Here is a 6,277-nt window from a genome sequence, read left to right on the forward strand (position 1 = left end):
ATGCATGGCAACGCCAGGATCTTCAAGGCCTCCGGGTCTTTGGGTGTAAAGCATGGGCACGCGTACCTGACGAACTCCGCAAATCCCTGGATCCCAAGTCTGTTGAATGCATACACCTGGGACATGTTAGCAATAACCACCCTTACATATACAGACTCATGGACGTAGAAACCGGCCAGATCTTCACAAGTCGGCACGTCATCTTCCGGGAGAACGAGCGGATTCGGCGAAAATCTGAAGCCCCCTTCGAGGAACTTTCAGATGATGAAACTGGAACCACGGGAAACAATCTCCCGAGGCCAGGATTACCGGCCCCGGTCCGCTCATCGCTGAACATCCCAAGGACTTCCCCATCGTCCGAAGAACCCAGTCAACCAGTGGGAGCCACCAACTACCCTCATCTCGCCTCAATAGAGGAAGCGCAATTAGCAGATACTACCGAGAGCGGTGATTCACTGGAGAGTCCAACTCAACAACTTGTTCCTTCAGCAGAATCCACAGATGACGAATTCCATGAACCGATCAACCTTATTCCCTCAAGAAGGCGACCTCAAGACATCCGAGGCCGGGACTCCCCATCGCGGCATCAAGAAATAGATGACGAGTCCGATGACTCTCTCGCTCTTCTCCCGACTCCTCACCAAACAGTGGGAGGAGATACAACAACAGTGGGAGATACAAGAACAGTGGGAGACAAAAACAACGCAAACGAGAGCACGGGTGACGAGTCACGTTACAACCTTAGGGCAAGGCCCCACAGACTTGGCGATTACGCCCGGCACGTGACAACAAATCTTTCAAAGCCACCGGCCACCCTGAAACAAGCTCGCATGCGCGCCGACTGGCCCCTATGGGAAGGTGCCATCCAGGCAGAACTCAAAAGTCATGAATCCAACAAGACTTGGACCCTCGTAGACCACCCACAAAACAAAGCCACCAATGTGGTCAGCTGCAAATGGGTATTCGCCATCAAGAAAAAGGCCGATGGATCTCTCGACAAATACAAGGCACGACTAGTCGCACGAGGCTTCACACAGCGATACGGATACGACTACGACGAAACCTTCTCTCCAGTAGTAAAGGCCACCACGTTACGCATCCTCATCGGCCTCGCCGCGGCATTCGACTGGAAGATTGTTCATTGGGACGCAGTCACTGGCTTTCTTAAACGGACGCCTATCGGCAGAAGTATACATGACGATGCCTCCCGGTCACGAAGTACCCGGGGAAGGTCTGCTTCCTGAACAAAGCCATCTACGGTCTCAAGCAAGCCGGCCGCGAATGGTACCTCTTCGCTACGAAGGTACTCGAACAGCTCGGGATTCACGAAACTGCAAGAAGACCACTGCCTCTTTCATTCCAAGAAGGCCGGACGACAGATCTTACTTGCATTATACGTCGATGACCTCGTCGCTGCGTCACCAAAAGCATCGGAACTCGCCTGGCTCCACACCGAAATCCAAACTCATTTTAAAATCACAGATCAGGGCGATTTATCTTCTGTGCTCAACGTCAGCGTGTCGAAATCTACCAATTCCACTTCCCTAGGCCAACCTGGTTACATCCAAAAGATCCTCGATCGTTTCCAGATGCTCGAAGCGAAACCCGCGCTTCACACCATTACCCGCCACTGGCATTGCTCATCCCGAAAACCCCGAGCACTGCTCCGTCGCGGACAAGGAACTCTTCCAACAGCTCGTAGGCTCTGTCAACTACCTGGCTTGCTACACTCGACCAGATGTGGCATACGCGGTACAAGCTCTCAGCCGCTATTTAGCTCAACCGACGATCCACGCACTCTCTGCTGGAAAACACCTTCTCCGTTACCTCAAGACTACGCAGGACTATCGCCTCCGGTTCCCCAAACTAGCGAGTGGGAGGAATCTGACCCTAGAGGTCTTCACGGACGCTGATTTTGCAAACCAGAAGGCGATTTACTCTCCCAATCAAGAGTTAACCACCAAAAACAAGATCGTCATACCGGGTCGACACAACAAACACCCCTCGCAAAAGCGTCACAGGAATGATCTTCCTAGAATGAACGGTTCCCCAATCAGCTGGCTATCCAAACAACAACCTATCATCGCAACCTCAACACAAAGATGGCTGAATATATCGCGGCCGCGGAAGGCGCGAAAGAAGCGTTGTGGATCAGAAGCCTGTTTCATTCCCTTCAACTTCGAGGAAAAGAAGCAATACCTCACTACATTGACAACCAGGCAGCGATCCAGCTATGCAAGAACCCGGTACTTCACACAGGCTACAAAGCACATCGACATCATCTACCACAAGATACGCGAATTGGCCGCCGTCGGTGTTATCAACATCGAATATACCGAGTCAGGGGAGCAACGAGCGGATGCGCTCACAAAGACGCTCAACCGTCAGCAGATCGAAAAGTTCTGCAAGGAGATTGGCCTGAAAGACAGGTCCAACGAGAAATCCTCTCAATAAACTCCATGACGGAAACATCTGCCTTTCACAACCTTCAATTCGCCGTCGCTGAACGCGTGCGAAAACTAGGCAGATCGATACAACAGAAAGCCTGTTGGCCGCAGCTTTCGACCTGATGGGTTTGGATCATCCAAAGAAGGTCCCATCAAGGTTCAAGGACTTGCAAAAGGACTGGAAACCCAACTGACACAGTGGTATCCACAAAAGTCACCATGCACACTTCCTGATTCTCCCTCCACTGGAGGATAACGAGAACGAATACATGATGTATTCAGGGAACAAAACCTCACGCGTCGCCAAAAACGAGCTGTGAAAGTTCCCAAATCACGAGCATCACGTAGGTTTCCCAGGACCATGGAGCAGTCAAGTAGTCAACAAAAGCTCACCGAACGAAGCTTCAACGAGGGCCCACCCTAGAGGAAAGATTCGCTGGAAAGAGCCGCAGCGCACCTCAAATGCCCCAGACACTTACACTTCGATCCGTAAGAGGACACGGCGCACACACCTTCCAAACTTGGACGGAAAGTTTTACGCCGCACACATCAAGACAGAGAGCAACATGGCGCGATCCCCACCGAGTGGGAGCGTCAGTGTCTCTGCGATTCATGATTTGGGCACTCAAACACCATTCGAGTGGGAGTGTTAGAATATCTACGATTGGCGTTTAGTCTGATCGCCCACAATCATGCAACCCTTGCAGTAACCTAACCGGTATACACGAGTGACCGGACGGGAACGAGTAGGTGTCTCAGTACGCGCGCCATACGCGCGCGACACGCACTCAGTACACCAGCGGTACGTCCGCGGTACGCGTGCGATACACTCGCAGTACGCGCGCCATACGCGCGCGACACGCGCTCAATGCACCCGCAGTACGACCGCGGTACGCGTGCGATACACTCGCAGTACGCGCGCCATACGCGCGCGACACGCGCTCAATGCACCCGCAGTACGACCGCGGTACGCGCGCAAGTATAGTAACTCGCCAGAGTTTCCCCGCTTCACAACATAGCGCTGGTAGCGAGAAGCCCAGAGTAGATTCACACAAGTCGCTGGACGACTGTGGGAACACGCCGTTGGCTACAGACTCGTACCAAGTGGAAGAACCTGAGGGAGAACAGACTCATGCATCTGGCCAGTTGTGGCCACAGCTAGTCAGTTGTATGAGGAGCTGACGTATAGGGAGAAGCTCATGTAGGATACTCCAGTCGACTCATGTACATAAATACAGAGGGAACGCTCACACTTTGTAGTTAGTCCCTCGTCCAATTCACACTATCCAAATACATCCCAAACCATTCTCGACCCTACTCAGTCCCAACTCGCCTCTCTAAGGAAAGGGAGACTTCGATCATCCAGCGCCCGCTAAGGATTCACCGCGAATATTGAATAAAGTCGACCTAGGAACCACCCCGGCAACCACCCCGGGTGGCTGCTCCTTGGAAGCCACCCCTGAGGAGGAGCCTAGATCAGGGGTGCTTCCTCGGGTGGCTCTTCAGGAGGAGCCACCCTGAGTGGTTGCCGGGGTGACTCCGAGGACGACTATCTCCTTTTTTCACGATATGATTTCAGGTTCTACCGGGAATTTTCCACTGCGGCATTGTCATATACGATAGACTTCTTTACTCACGCGTGTATGTGGATGCTTCTTGCTAGAGCCCGTTCATGATTCGTGATTGCGAGCCGATACTCATAACAGCAATGAGATCGAGTAGAGACACTCTTTCAGCAACTGGACATGCATGAATATCTGGTTCACAGTGTCAAGGGTGATGCCATTCAATCGTATCAAGACTTAGTGAGGACTCACAGGATCTTGGTTACCTGCCAGCCATCCTCCGACACCAGACACCAATAGTCGATTCGATTGTCTCGACCAACGTGGGCGTTCGATGCATGCATGATGGTTGAAGTGCGGAGGTCTTCGCCAGGCGCGCAACGGTGTTTTGAGATGTCGTGTCCAAAGCAGCAATCCTTTGCTCTGTCGAGGCATCTTCCCGGGCGAGCTTGCAGACGATATCATTCATGATTGGCAGTGACACTATAGCTTTTGGCTGGCTTTGTTCAGTCGATTCGAAGGGCCAGAGCACCGTGTAGTGTTGAGTGATTGGACGGCGGCAGCAAGGACTAAGACGCGTCTTGGCTATGTGACGATTGGTGCTTTCCAGACCCTACCCTTCCTGCAAGCCCGCATCAAGGTTTCGATGCTCTTTCCCATTGCCATCGGGGCCCTTGATTCATGCATGATGATTGGGACGGCACGACCTTTCATGTCTGACCTCGACTACCTTGCGTATCTTCGGCCCGTCGTCTCCCCTCCTTTCCTTCGGTTCTCTCTCTTACACAAAAATTCAACGTTTTGTTTCTCCCCTCATCAACCAGATCGTTGAATCATGAATATCCCTGATACTCATGACTCCCAAATCCACTGAACATCGGCTAGGAGGAGATCTCGCTCCTTCTTACTGCCGACACGCAGATCGGCACCAAGAATGCCGACAAGCAGATGGCTCTGTACGTCTACACGCGTTGTGCTGACGGTATCCACCTGCTCAACGTCGGCAAGACCTGGGAGAAGATCGTACTCGCCGTCCATGTTCTTGTTGCCATCGAGAACCCTGCCGAAACTATGTTGTCTTCGGCAGTCAATACAGTCAGCGCGACGTGCTCAAGCTCGCTACTCGGACCGTGTCATCACCATCGCTGCCGATTCACCCTCGATTCTTTCACCAACCACAGCACCCATTTATTCAGGATTGTCGTCACCGAAACCTGAGTCGACCGACAGGCTATCCGCCAGGACTCGTACGTCAACATCTCCTGCATCTCGTTCGTCGACTCGGTCCCGCCTCTCATGTTCGTCGATATTGCCATCCCCAGTAATGTCCGCGACTACCGGTCTTCTCTGGTGGTTGCTAGCCGCACCGTTCCCCGCCTCAAGGGTGGTAGCCTTTCGGTGATGCCCGACTTGTTCTTCTATTGTGAACCTGGGGGGTAATGCGCGAGGCCTAGGATCCCGCTAAAAACGCCACTGATAGTTCCACTGACGTTCCGGATGACGTTCTCCTTGCCGTCGCTGCCAACCTCGCCAACAAGACCAGCAACGTAGACTGGTCCGCCGAGCAAGCAACCAGCTCTTGGAGTGAGAGAAATTCGCCATTTGTTAGCTACCGGAACTACAACACGATGTGGTTTCCGCGGCAGAGATAGCGCTCCTCTCTGGGCACCATACGTACAGTAAGTACGACAATGTCAAGCGTCGCCATCCTTGTCCGTGTTGCTACGGTTGAAGGCCATTAAATACGAATCTTCTACACTCGTGCGCCCTACTTTTGACTGTGCCGTCATGCAATCCAACGCAACGCGATGCTCTTTACTGCCTCCCTGTGGCTGCGGCACCTGCTATTGCGAGCTACGCATCAACATCGCAGAGCTTGAGCATCTTGCATACTCACCGCTGCTCACCGCAATACGCGACAATCACGCACACGCACAAAAAATCGCTCTCGTCGACGCTCAAAAGCTTTGGTGTAATCATCCAAAGGTGGTGAATACATGGATTGTGAATGGTCAAGCAAGCGCGCCTTGACTGACTTTGCTGCCTTGCTTGCTCACCATTGCCTCCTCTGCACCATTGGAACTACCAATCGTTAATCGCCATCTTATGCTTTTCGAGCTCTCCACATGCGGGACTAACACTTTCCAAGGTTCTTACCGCAAGTTCATCTCGATTATCGTTCAGCTAGCTCGTCCAGCTCGATCACCGCTCAGTTCATCATCGTTTGAGATCGCAGCGATGTCTCCTCCTCCTCTTTGCTGCCGT

The sequence above is a fragment of the Mycosarcoma maydis genome, chromosome 3, assembly GCF_000328475.2.
Source record: "Mycosarcoma maydis chromosome 3, whole genome shotgun sequence".
NCBI lineage: Eukaryota > Fungi > Basidiomycota > Ustilaginomycetes > Ustilaginales > Mycosarcoma > Mycosarcoma maydis.